Source organism: Mustela lutreola, chromosome 9 (genome assembly GCF_030435805.1).
Source record: "Mustela lutreola isolate mMusLut2 chromosome 9, mMusLut2.pri, whole genome shotgun sequence".
In the NCBI taxonomy this organism is placed as follows: domain Eukaryota; kingdom Metazoa; phylum Chordata; class Mammalia; order Carnivora; family Mustelidae; genus Mustela; species Mustela lutreola.
This window is the reverse complement of record NC_081298.1, coordinates 44,307,725-44,322,010: the sequence shown is the minus strand read 5'-3', so window position 1 is coordinate 44,322,010 and position 14,286 is coordinate 44,307,725. Positions and strand designations below refer to the sequence as shown.

At 42.7% G+C, this 14,286-nt stretch overlaps 1 protein-coding gene across 5 annotated transcripts in view; it reads right to left on the bottom strand.

Moving 5' to 3' along the window:
- RIN2 (Ras and Rab interactor 2) overlaps window positions 1–14,286 on the bottom strand; it is a 229,791-nt gene that overhangs the window by 197,316 nt on the left and 18,189 nt on the right. The window contains exon 1 of one of the 5 annotated variants that reach the window (XM_059134160.1): window positions 6,218–6,235. The exons of the other annotated variants lie outside the window; for them this stretch is intronic. The gene's annotated coding sequence lies outside the window, so the exon portion shown is untranslated. Of the gene's footprint in view, window positions 1–6,217; window positions 6,236–14,286 lie in introns of those variants that run through there. 5 annotated transcript variants of the gene reach the window in all.

The following is a 14,286-nucleotide window of genomic DNA, read 5'->3' as shown; positions in this document are numbered from 1 at the left end:
AGAAAATAATAGAACTGTGGAAAGAGTTTTGTATAAAATGAGAGAAAAGAAGCTACTGGAGACAGGAATGTCATAAAAGAATAGGAAGAAAATTCAAAGACAGTCACACAACAAAAGATAAGGAAGAGGAAATATATTATTGAAGTACATACAGCTCTCACATGTGAAGAGTACAATTGTTAAGGATACAGCTTGATGATTTTTCACACCGTTCCAGAAGGTTCTCTCAAGCCTTCCATATTCAGTAGCCCCCAAACTCTGACTTGTGGCATAGAGTAGATTAGCCTGTTTTTTAACTTCATATAAATGAAACCAGACAATATGTACTCTTATGATTTCTTAAAGTCAATGTTATGTCTGGGAGGTTCATCCATGTTGTTATGTATCAGTAGTTCGTTCATACCTTCCCATCATTATGTAGGTGATGGAAGTTTCCAGGCTTTGGCTATCATAAATAAATACATGTGGACACAAGCACGCATTTCTGTTGGTCACCTTCACAGTATACTCTCTCTGCCATACGGCCGATATATAGTCAGCTTTAGTCACTACAGCCAAACACTCTTTCAGAAATCTTGTACCAACCTATATTCTCTCCTGCAACGTAAGAGAGTTAAAATTCTCTACATTGTCATTAACAGTTGGTATGTTGTCAGTCATTTTAATTTAGCCATCTTGGTGGGTGTATCATGATCTACTATTCTGCTATTTTGATTTCTCTGGTGAGAACAGCATTTGGTTGAGATGAGACCCTCTCTGGCTGAACATTATTTTTCCATGTGTTTAGTAGACATTCTGATACCCTCCTTTAGAAAGTGTCTGCTCAAGTCTCTTGTCTATTTTTTTTTTAAGATTTTATTTATTTATTTGACAGAGACTGAGAGAGAGAGAGCGCGCACGCACAAGCAAGGGGAATAGCAGACAGAGCGAGAGGGAGAAGCAGACTCCCTGCTGAGCAGGTAGTCCAATATAGAGCCCTATCCCAGGACCCTGGGATCATGCTCTGAGCCTAAAGCAGCAGCTTAACCAACTAGCCACCCAGGCACACTTCTTGTCCATTCTTAAAGTGAGTTGTCTAATACATATACACATACTTCTGGACTGGAGTCCTTGATTGGATGCACGGATTGCAAATATCTTCCCCCTTCTCCCCGCCGCGAAAAAAGTACCTTTTCAAAGTTTGTGGCTTGCATTTTTTACTCTTTTAAGGGCATTTTGAATGAACAAAAGTAATTTTAATGAAGTCAAATTTATCCATCTTTTTCTTTTATTATCAGTTCTGTTTTTAAAAAGTTTTGCCTTCTCAAAAGTCACCGAGATATTCTCTTATGTTTTCTTCTAGGCTGTTGATAGTTTTAAGTTTATAATCCATCCTGAAATAATTTTTGTGTATGGCATGGAGATCAAGCTTAATTTTTTTCCTTACAAGCCTACAAGTGACCTCACATCAACTATGGAAAAGACTCTCCTCTCCCTCACTTAATTGTAGGGTAACCTTTCTTGTAAGTCAAGTGACTATATATCTGTAGGTTTGTCTCTGGACTCTCATTTCTGTTCCATTGATTTATCTATCCCTGTTTCAATGCTACAATTTCAATTACCTAGGCTTAGAGCAAGTCTTAAAACTGGTAATATGAAACCTCCAGATTTGTTGTTATTCTTAAATATTTCCTTGTGTATTATAATTACTTTTCATTTCCATTTAAATTTTGTAATCAACTTTTCAACTTTTATAGGAAAAACCCCTACTGGAACACTAATTAAAATTTCAAATAATCTATATGTCATTTAAGGGAGAACTGACATCTTTAAAATATTGAGTATTCCAAATTCATGAACATGGTATATGCTTTTATTTTTTTAAGATCTTAATTTTAATTTTTCCCAATGTTTTATACTTTTTGGTGCAGCATTCATGCACACCTGCTGTTAAATTTTTTTCCTAGATATTTTTCATGGTACTTTTTACACAGCAAACCATATGCTTTGTTAACTTTTCTAACTGTTGCTAGTATATTAATCTCTGAATGACACTTCTAATTATTCTTTTCTAATTTTAATAACTTTTATTTCTTCTTCCTTGTCTCAGTGCTCATATAAAATGGATGGTTAAGGTGATTGACCTTCTTTTTTAAATGATTTATTTATTTATTTGAGAGAGAGAGCAAGAGAGAGTGTGGGGAAAGGGCAGAGGGAGAAGGAGAGAGAAACCTTAGCAGGTTCAGCGCTAAGCATGGAGCCCCACACAGGACTCAAACCCATGATCCCAAGATCACCACCTGAGTTGAAACCAAGAGTCAGATGCTCAACTGACTGTGCCACCCAGGCCCTCCAAGGTGGTTGCCTTTTAATCCTAGTCTACCACACGGGCAGTACTGTGGCTGCCACTAAACACACATTTGAGTCAAACATTAATCTCTGGATGGTTCTTAGTTCCCATGTTTTATTCTCCCCTTCACTAGATCTAGGTCTGTGGATCTGAAGTTAAAATCCTGAGAGCACTGAGTACTAACTATATGCCTGACATTGTATTAGCCATTCCCAGGTACTACTTCACTCGATCCTTGTGACAACCTTTGTAGCAACAGATGAGGTAACAGGGACACAGCAAAATGGGCTATTTACCCAATGGCCACACCACCATTATGCAAGGGAGCCAGCATCCAAACCAGACTGTCTGACTCCGTAACACAGCCACTATATCATTAGGAATCAAATCTTCCTGCCCCAGCCCTCTGTTTGAGGTCACTTCTCTTTACTATTGCCTAAGCCGCCTGGACAGGTATGCTCACCATGTGGTCAACAGGAAAGCTACTGAACTTGGGCCTCATCAGAAAACCTTGAAAATGGCCACCATGTTCTTAATTCCTGCATTCTTAAGGTTTTATCCCCTTCCAGAACAAAGTAAACAGTTCTCTCCAGCATTCTGTCCTATCACTTACTTCCACCAAAAGCAACAGGGAAAGCTCTGCAACTACAAAAGATAATTACCTGAAAAAAGAGCTCGATTGTTTCTCAATGGATAGGTTAGTTTATATGCAAAATCTAAAGAGGTGTTCTAGTCTATGTTCTAGTCTATCAACTGTCTCTAAAAATTATCCAAAACAAAGCCACTGCAAAGAGTATTAGGCATAGAAAAAGTCCTTGTTCCTTGAGGCTTTGTTCATAATCATTAGCTCTTACAACATAATAAATCACCACAAGACTTACTGACTTAAAACACAATATTTTATTACCTTTATGGTTTCGGAGCATCTGGAAATCAGGCAGGTTTTGGCTGGGCAGTTCTGGCCCAAAGTTCTGAATGTGGTTGCAGCCAGATGTTTGTTGGAACTAGAACAAAGGGCGGTGGGGTGGGGGTGGGGGGTGTGAGGCACAGCTGGCACAGCCTGAGACTGGCCTAGAGTCAACTAACTTCCTAAAGTTTCAGACCATGTGGTCTCTTCCCAGGGGCTAGTTTGGGCTTCCTCACAGCATGGTGGCAGCTCAGGGCTCCAGCAAGCATGTTCCAGAAAGCAAAGTGGAACCTGCTTTATCTCTTCCAAATTATCCTCAGAAGTAATGCAGTATTATTCGTGCCACATTCTACTGTTACAAGTGAGACACAAATGTATCCAGATACACAGGAAAGGGATCAGATTTCCCTCTTGATGGAGAGCTGGCTAAGAGAACACGCGGGTTGGGCAATGACGTAGCCATCTCTGGAAAAATACAATGTGTCCCACAGTCTTAAGTTAGCCATGTACTGCAAATGTCATGTATGATGGAACCCATGCCACTCTCATTTTTCAGATATGTAAACCAAGAGAAAGCATTTCTAATCTGGTTCTGGTTACAAAGAGGAGGGGAAGAAACCATCACCATCTGTTTAAACATGCAACTTTAAAGATAAACATAGTATACAGAAATTACTTTGTGAACTGTAAAATATGGCATATTTATTGTGATCATTCATTGCAATTTAGAAACATCTCTGAAATGTCTGTTATCTCTGAAAATCTGACATTTTATCAAGACAGATGATGCTGTCCTTCAAAGATTTCATCTATTTAATAAATACCACTTAAATCCAATCACCCTTGGAAAATATTTGGGAATTTCCTAGAGTGGCATTTAATGGAGAACTTGGAAAGTTAAAACTATCAACAAGATTGGCCTGACAAAATGTTTCCCATTGGAAGAGAGTAGTTATGGGCAAGGGATACTTGCTTTGTCCTGGAGCTCAGGAAAGAAAGAACCATGGATGATGGACAGGGGTAACTCACAAAGGTCAGTCTGCTGTCCAGTTAGTATCTGCAAACCGAAATTCATCTCCTCTCTCAAGTTCAGCCAACTCTCATTTCACATCTTCCAAGGTTTTGTCCATTTTAGTTCTGATTTTTCAAATTTTTGATTCGGAATATATATATATACATTCACACACAAACACACAAAATATAATATGTATGTATACACACACATATACACACACACATATATGGATATATATGTAGAAAAATACATATGAATATATATGTGAAATGTGAAAATGCTTGTCTCAGGATAATTAATGCTAAACACTGTACCGTTTTCTTCTACTTTGGGGTATGTGTGTGTGTGTGTGTGTGTGTGTGTGTGTGTATGCTTGCGTGCTTTTAGACAGAGTGATAATTCATCCTCTGAAATATTTTGATTCTCAAACTATTTTCGTCTGACTGCAGCTTTGCTTGCATGTTGTCTTCTGTCTTCTCCTCCTCTGACAATACTTCCTTTCTGGACCAGCAATGAGTTCATGGAGACAGAAACAGGGCTTTGGGTGGTTACCTAAGTTTGTTGGTTCAAACCCGCCCTCTGCTGTTGACGTGGTAAAGTGCAGTTTCCTTAGGAAACAGGAAACAGTTTTGGGGGCGAGGGTCTCTTCTGATTTTGATTCCTTTTTATCTCTGGGGGGCTCTTAATTTTATCCCTTTCATTCTCTCTCCACATCGTCCAGTCTCCAAGCAGTAAGTGCCCTTCCAAGTTTCCCGCTTCTGTCTTGAAGCCTCATCATTCCCAGGACTACCCCTATGCGTCCCACCAGCATTTAAGTATTTACACTCGGCATGGGACTTGACTTTCTAGAGGTGATGTTGGATGGGCTGCATCACCCCAGGCTCCTCAGTTCCTGTCCTATTCTTTACTTGTTCTTCACTGTCTATCCAGTGCTCCTGATGGGTGGGCGCCAGAGGTGTCGGCCTGGACTTGGGTGTTTTTCTCCCTCTGTAACAGATAACTTGAAGTTTGTAAAATGACGCCTCCTAGTAATACTAGAGGCATGTGTAAAAGATGCTTTTATTTGCTCTGTTTGTTGATTTTGAGGGATTTGGGGGAAAAGGTATACAAAAATTTGGATTTAGGCAATCACTATTATGCTACTACAACTTAGAGTTCTATATGTTTAAATAATAATGTCATTCACTGCATTAAATATACACCCATTTAAAAAATATATATATATACACACCCATTTTACCCGGACCTATGTACTCTCCACAATGCAGGAATGTCTCAGCATAGCTGTACATTTTTTAAACAAGGAACTCTGTAATAACTAACAAGCACACACAAGAAACCAATTGCTTAAAATACTTTCTGATGCCCTAACGTACACCAAAGCTAACTCTTACTCTTACATATCAACATCCATCACCAAAACTGACAAACTTTCTCCAACTCTATTAGCAAAGGGTTGCGCCCTTGACAGCATCTGCCACCAAGAATGAAATTGTAGGTAGAAGTCACTGGAGAAGCTGAACTTGTGCTTCAGGTTGCCCTGAGATTTTCAAGTTTCAAACGGAGGTAATTCTCTGGGCTCTAGCAAAGCCCTCCTGGTTTACTCAGCTTTACTGAGTCCAGCTTTACTCAGATATGTATGGCTTTTCACTCCAGGTCCCCATGGTAGAGGGTAGACGCTGCCTGAGCTAGGAGCACAGCAAGTCTCAAGAGCTGGGCATTATTCCCTCCACACCCCAACAGCCCTCATTCATGACTTCTGAGAGATAGAAAAACCCAGCCCCCTTGCCCCCCCACCTAATGGGCAGGATAACTGAGTCAGAGTTCATGCTCTGAAAATGGTAAACTCTTATCCACAGGGCTGATTTGATTGATAATATACCGTGGACTGGCTGCCTCCCCAACAATGCACCTCCTACTCCCCTACCAGTGCTTCCCAGGGCCACCCCCCAAATGAAGTACTTACATTGAAATCGTTGCTCAAGGCCTGCTTCAAGGGGAAGCCAGACTGAGAGGGCCTCTTAGCTTGGCTCCTCTTCTCCAGCCTCTCAGAGCCTCCACATACAGTTCAGAGCCAGGAAGACAGCCCCAAACCGGGTCACTGATGCAAACAGGGTGAAAAGGAGAGGAGACTTGGAAGTAAGGGTCCAGAGATGCACAGAAGAAGGTCCTAATGGGAGTGTGCAGGGCACAGCCTGGAGTACTCTCTGTCCTCAGGGCCACCGCTGCAGCCATGGGCTGATTTAAAGGGACAGTGGTCAGACAGCCCCTCTACATTCCACAGCCAAGGCCTGTGTACATAGTAGCTTTTCTGTAAATACTTGTGGAAAGAATGAACGAGGAGGAATTCGGGTTAAGAAAACCACATTAATGTAAACCTTGTGAAACATGGAAGGTTTAAGTTATTGTTTTATGATGGGATGGAGAAGTAAGGCAGGATGACCTGAATTCTACAGAATTCCCCTCCACTGCCACCATGGGGGTTCTAGAAAACTGAACACAGACCACCGGTAGCCTCTTTGCTGTGAGCTCTTGGTGAGGTCACATACTGAAGAAGTAGTCATATGTGGAGAAGTGGAAATGACCAAAGGCTATCTAATCATTCCCTCATGCAGTCACAAAGCTAGCCGGCACTCAGGTTCCCCTCCTGTTACAGCCGGGAGCTGCCACCCCAGCTTACGAAATACTTGAGAGTGACCACGAAATAAATAAACCCATGTGCCAGCCGGGGCCCCTCTTCATGATTAAGCAAGGATAGCCAACCGGGGTCATGTTTTAGAAGAAGCCATGCAAAGTGCATGCCTAATGGAAACCAGTGAAGCATTTAGAATGCAGGAGAAAAAGATAAATATTTATAAGAAGGATCACTGCTTTTTTGAATTCTTGGAGACAGCCGGGAATCAAATCAACCGCTATATTTAAACTTCGTTATTTTACAATAATCACCATTCTAAAATATACATTTCGTGCCTAACATTGGATTAGGTAGCTAGGCCCATGGCGAGGGACAGGCAAGTGCCATCTGGACCCTTCCCTCAAGATGTTTAGTGGGAAAGATAAGCCAGTCTAGTGTGATCAATCCATAGGATATTTTATGAATAATTCTTTTTTTAAAGATTTATTTACTTACTTATTTGACAGAGAGACACAGTGAGAGAGGGAACACAATCAAGGGGAGTGGGAGAGGGAGAAGCAGGCTCCCTGCCATGTGGGGAGCCTGATACAGGGCTCGATCCCAGGACCCTGGGATTATGACCTGAGCCAAATGCTTAACAACTGGGCCACCCAAGCGCCCCTGAATAATTCTCCTATAAATTTGTATCTATTTTATCTCATGTGGGCCTGCGGGTTCTGGTCACATGCAGGGCCCAGATAAAGAATGGCTAACCATTTAGGCATTAAAACCTCAAGGAATTAAACAGGTTTTTTCCACAGGGCTTTATTTAAAATGCGTTCTGCCACCCTACCTTAGAAACCAATCTATCAGGAGAAATGGAACCTTTGTTTGACAAGCTGGGTCATCAATAATCTGCATTAGTGTGTTTTAGCTCTAAGTAGCATCGTGACTGCAAGCATAGGGTTAAGGAAGATTGGCTGCAGGTGAGTACCAGGAAATACTTTTCCTGGGGAAAAAGGAAAGCAGCACATCCTCTTCCTCTGTAGTCTCCTGACCCTCCTAAAATCATGGTGAGGGGTATGCGGACAGATGTAAGATGTCCAGAGTGCTACAGAATGGCTGTTCTTTAAACGGATCCCCAAAGTCAGGTCACGCTTTTCCCCAGAAACCAACCTCTAGAAAGTCACCTAATCAAAATCACCATCAGTGTGGTCTCTCTTGGCAATAATACGATAAGCAAGTTCTAGAACAGGGCAGCTCCTGTGGGAGAGGGGCTCCCCCTGTGCCTTTTATTCCTGAGGTTCTTGCATTTGGGGAGAGCCTATGTGGCTGGGTTCTGTCTGGCAAACTATTTAAAATTCATCCCAACCATCTCCAGACCCCTCTCCCCTTTTGCTATAATCCTCGAAACTGTGTCTTCCAGATGACAGTCTACAAGGTGGGAACGGGCTAAAGAAGTGCCACCCCCGCTCCCCACACACACTGGCTAGACATTCACTTTTGGGTTAAGCTCCCAAAAGTGGGAGGTATACTGGCTCGGTCTCTCCTAACCAGTGCAACCACCTGACCAAGAGGCAGGCATCTTCCATCTCCCTAGCAGGAGGAGACCCAAAGTCAACCGAACGAAGGCCCTGCCTCCCCATTCAGGACCTCTAGTATCATCCTTACAGCGCGGGCCGAGCATGAGAACTTGTCCCTCCAAGTGAGGTCCTACACATGCAGAACTCTTTGGATACTCTCCTTCGTGGCAGGGGCTGTTCTTATCCCCACTCCACCTAGGAAGAGACCGAGGCTCAGAGAGGTTCACTGATTTGCCGAAACAACCAGCACTACTAGTAAGTGGAGACAACCAGCACTAGTAAGTGGAGACAATCACCACTAGAACGTAGACTTAAGCTCCCACACCCTACCACCTCTCCCCCCAGCCTTTGGGTTCAGCACCACCTCCTGGAGTGCTGCATGCCTCACCCCCAGTGCACCGATTCATGGTGGCCTCGCGGTGACAGCCCTCACTCACACTGGGTCGTCTGTGCCATAAGAGAGAGTACGTGCAGAGCAGGATCAGGAGCAGGGCAGGGCACATGATGTCCCAGCAGGGATGAAGCACCAGCACCCCGGACCAGTGACTCCTCAGGAAGGCACTACTTCTTCAAAACCACAAATGTGTGACCTTGATGTCAAGTGCTCTCAGCCCACAGCCCTAGGCTGTCCTGTGCTAATGCTCTTTTTTTAACAGAATTCTAGGCAAATGCAGCTTTCCAGCCATCCAACGTTAGCCTGGTGGGTGACATTTCTCAAGAAAACATCACTCCCATGAACAAGGCATGGTCTCAGTTACATGACCTTTGGGTCCTAGGATTCAACCCGTGAGCTTCAGGGTTTCTTATCTTCTGAGTTGCTCAAACGGGACACGAGTGGGGGTGGCCTTCGTAATCAGGAATAAAAGGTATTATCCAGTAATGGTAGTATTACTAGCACAGAAGCCATAACACTGCCTCTTCGGACAAACTCTCCGACTTCTGGAATTGAGCTGGGTTTGCTGTGCTTCCGCACACTTCAGACGGGGGTGTGTTCCTTCCCTAGGGGCGCAAAATATGCTGGTCCCAATAAAAACCCAGATCGGTTGCATTAACTTGAGTTCAGTCAGCGATGGCTGTGGTAGGGGTTTTTTGGGATTTTTTTTTTTTTTTTAAGATTTATTTATTCATTTGTGGGGAGCCTGGGTGGCTCAGTTCATTAAGCAACAGTCTTTGGCTCAGGTCATGGGATCAAGCCCAGAATCCGGCTCCCTGCTCCTCGGGAGGGCCTGCTTCTTCCTCTCTCACTTCCCCTGCCTCTATTCCCTCTCTCACTGTCTCTCTCTGTCAAGTAAATAAAATCTTTTTTTTTTTTTTTTAAGGGGGGGGATTTTTTTATTTAAGAAAGAGAGAGAGCATCAGTGGGGGGAGGGGCAGAGAAAGAGAGAGAGAGAGAGGACAAGCAGACTCTCCACTGAGCACAGAGCCTGTTGCAGGGCTCAATCTCAGGACCCTGAAATCACGACCTGAGTGGAAACCAGAGTCAGACGCTGAACCAACTGAGCCACCCAGGTGCCCCCCAGCTGTGATACTTTTGAGAGGTGGGCTGCTCACCAGCAGATTTTATTTTAGAAAATCTTTAAATGTTTGGTTATGTAAAAATATGCATATTTCTAATGCTTGGGTCTGAGGACTCTTCTCTGAGCCTCCCTGTTGGGCTACAGTTTGACAAGGGCAGCCACAATAAATGGTTTTCAACCTAAGAGACAACAGGGGTCCTGGAATGCAGAATTACATTTCTTATGCAAATCCCTGCATCCCTGTCTTTTAATCCTGGGATCCTGAGCAAGTTAATTACACCAGTCTGAGCTTCAGCTCTACTGATGCAAGAACTGTGGGACAGGCAGTGTTTAGACACAAATCTGAAAAACCACCTGGAAGCTTCCTTGAACGTGACTCCCTAATCAACATCTGATCTTGCTGTTCTCTTGTTTCGAATCTATCCCAATCCTTCACAATATAAGAAGAGCCCTTAGCTGTGTGACCCCTAACACTCGGGTGTACGGTAACACTCAGTTACCAAGATTAACTACTGTTACTATTATTATTATTGTCATTGTTGCTGTTATTTCTGTCTGGGCTTGGAGTGCCTGACACACGGGAGCTCCCATCTGCTGAATACTGACCTCAATGAGAATTGCTGATCTCAATGAGAATTAAGCCAGAAATCAGACCCTCTCCCATCCTCACTGCAGGGCCCTCCTAGGCATGACGCTGCTTCTCCAGACCCAGAAATGCAAAGAATATCACCAGCTCTCCTCCTTTTTTTAGATTTTATTTATTTATTTGACAGACAGAGATCACAAGTAGACAGAGAGGCAGGCAGAGAGAGGAAGGGAAGCAGGCTCCCCGCTGAGCAGAGAGCCTGATGTGGGACTCAATCCCAGGACCCTGGGATCATGACCTGAGCCGAAGGCAGAGGCTTTAACCCACTGAGCCACCCAGGCGCCCTAACCAGCTCTCCTTTTACAGCTCTGCAGTGATCTAAGTGGGTGAGTCCTCCAAAATAGTCCCATTAGCGCCCTCACTAGATCAATTGTGGGACCTGATTTTCTCCTTTTAGTCACTTAAAATTTTCTTTCATCTGTTCCTACCTTCTGACTTTTGTAATTTTCCCTAATCCAAGATCTGGATTTTCCACTGCTGGTCTTCGGCTGTGAAGAAGGAGAAGGGAAACCCCAGGAGTCAGAAAAGTCAGGAGGCCTGGAACACACTCGCAGATGCTAGCAGGCAATGCCTGTGGCTTCTCTGGGCCTCAGTTTCCCTTGCACTCTCAGGGGTCCTCTGAGGTCCCAGCTTTCTGAATAGACGTCTTTCCTCCAAACGTACACAGCACACATATTCCATTGCTTGGTGCGTTCTAAGCACTGGCTGCCAGATGTGCATATTTCCTGGGGTTCAGGTTCTCCCTGCCCAGCATCTGCAGGGAGCAAAAGCATCAGGGATGTGGCTTTGGGCTATGCTGGGGACGAGTCATGGAAAGTCCCAGTGACACTTTGCAATCTGCTACTCCTGGCTGCAAATCCTGGCTCAGGCACCACTTACTATCTTTGTAACTTGGGACAAGTTCACTTTGTTTACCTATCTATAAAATGGAGTTCATGGCACTTAGTTCACAAACTATGTAGTAGATCCAAATGGAATGAAGTAGATAAAGTTCCCAACATAGTGGGAACTACAGTTTTCATCACAGCACTTTTTATTTTCATCAGAAAATCTCCATTCCATTTAGTTAGACATTTTTAAAAAATCATGTATCACTCTTGGGCATAAAAAGAAATACATCGGGGCACCTGGGTGGCTCAGTGGGTTAAGCCTCTGCCTTTGGCTCAGGTCATGATCTCAGGGTCCTGGGATCGAGCCCCACATCGTGCTCTCAGCTCGGTGGGGAGCCTGTTTCCCCTTCTCTCTCAGCCTGCCTCTCTGCCTCCTTGTGATGTCTGTCAAATAAACAAAATCTTAAAAAAAAAAAAAAAAGAAAGAAAGAAAAAGAAAAGAAATACATCAACAAAAACACATAGAAAGAAACTGATAAGCCAAATTAATTGCACGAGGTCTTGAAAACTTCCTCACATTCAGAGTCCAGCTCTTCTGGATCATTCTTTTACAGAGCGGTTTATGGCCAGAGTTTATTCATCTAACATGCTCTGTGACATCAAGAGCAAAAGAGCATAAATGATGATCGGTCTTTTGTTTTTTTTAACTTAAATTTTTACTTGTTTAATTTGAAAAAATTAGAAATTCATCAGTTTGAAAGCAGCGCAGCCCATACATTGGGGGCAACAAACGAAAATGATCCCAATGTCTAACAATAACTTGGTCATAAAAGGACAATTTACATTACATTATCTCAGAAAAATAAATAAAAACACAGAATGTCTTTCCTTCTAGATCGGACTGTTTTCTCCTCTGAAAGAAAATAAAGAGGCACTAATGATTTGAGATTAAAATCAAACATAACTTGGGGCACCTGGGTGGCCCAGTGGGTTAAAGCCTCTGCCTTCGGCTCAGGTCATGATCCCAGGGTCCTGGGATTGAGTCCCACATCAGGCTCTCTGCTCAGCCAGGGAGACTGCTTCCCCCCCTCTCTCTGCCTACTTGTGATCTCTGTCTGTCAAATAAATAAATAAAATCTTTTAAAAAAATAAAATAAAATAAAATAAAACATAACTGTCATTCATCTCAGCAACTGTTAAATAAAGGCCCCACTCTGGAAAACAGCATGGAGGTTCCTCAAAATGTTGAAAATAGAACTGCCCTATGACCCAGCAATTGCACTATTGGGTATTTACCCTAAAGATACAAACGTAGTGATCCAAAGGGGCACGTGCACCCGAATGTTTATAGCAGCAATGTCCACAATAGCCAAACTATGGAAAGAACCTAGATGTCCATCAACAGATGAATGGATCAAGAAGATGTGGTATATATACACAATGGAATACTACGCAGCCATCAAAAGAAATGAAATCTTGCCATTTGTGACAACATGGATGGAACTAGAGCGTATCATGCTTAGCGAAATAAGTCAAGCAGAGAAAGACAACTATCATATGATCTCCCTGATATGAGGAAGTGGTGATGCAACATGGGGGCTTAAGTGGGTAGGAGAAGAATCAATGAAACAAGATGGGATTGGGAGGGAGACAAACCATAAGTGACTCTTAATCTCACAAAACAAACTGAGGGTTGCTGGGGGGAGGGGTTTTGGGAGAAGGGGGTGGAATTATGGACATTGGGGAGGGTATGTGCTTTGGTGAGTGCTGTGAAGTGTGTAAACCTGGTGATTCACAGACCTGTACCCCTGGGTATAAAAATATATGTTTATAAAAAATAAAAAATTAATAAAAAAAAATAAAAAAAACAAAGGCCCCACACAGCACAGCGCCAGTGCAAAGCTAGCAGCCCCAAATGATAAGCGTGCTATTTACAAGAGCTTGGACACATAATTTAACTATTCTAGGACTCAGTTTCCCCTTCTGTAAAGTTAGGTTGTAGGATTCAGTGAGTTTTAGGGTATTTCTGTTATCGGAAGTTCTTTGTTTACATAGATGCTCATGCAAATTTTTTTAAAAGATTTTATTTATTTATTTGACAGAGAGAGAGATCACAAGCAGTCAGAGAGGCAGGCAGAGAGAGTGGGGGGAAGCAGGCTCCCTGCTGAGCAGAGAGCCTGATGCCTGGTTTGATCCCAGGACCCTGAGATCATGACCTGAACCAAAGGCAGAGGCTTAACCCACTGAGCCACCCAGGCGCCCCATTACTCATGCAAATTTAATTCACCATCTTGTTTGGTCACTGATTGGTACCCCTTTTATTTGACATCTGGCAGTGGAGCACGTTGGTGTAGACTAATTTGTAGACTTATAAATGCCCAGGGGCAATAGCCTTCACATTTCCAAAGTTAATCACTTCTGAATCAAGAGACTTTATTTTTCTTTCCCAATAAATGAAGATATATTCAGATAGATCCTAAACAAAGACATAACTTTTTTTTAAAATCTATTGTAAATATAGCTTCTGTAGCATTATTTGCCTTTCTAAAAATTTCATTATATTTGGAGGAAAATCACACCTTGTAGTACTGGATTGTAACACGTGTTGACTGTAATCAAAGGTCCCAAGCCTCCTGATATCCAATTATGGTTTTTTTTTTCCTAAAAGAGTAAAATTTTACTTTAAAAAAAAAAAGGCAAAGTAAAAGCACAAGGAAGCCACCAAATAAGGCTTTGCTGCACCTGAATTCATGTGGAATGAAAATTGCACCAAAGATTTTACATGAACGGGAAATCCTTATGGAAAGGAGGGTCAATACTCAGCTAGAAACTAATACAAAGTTAG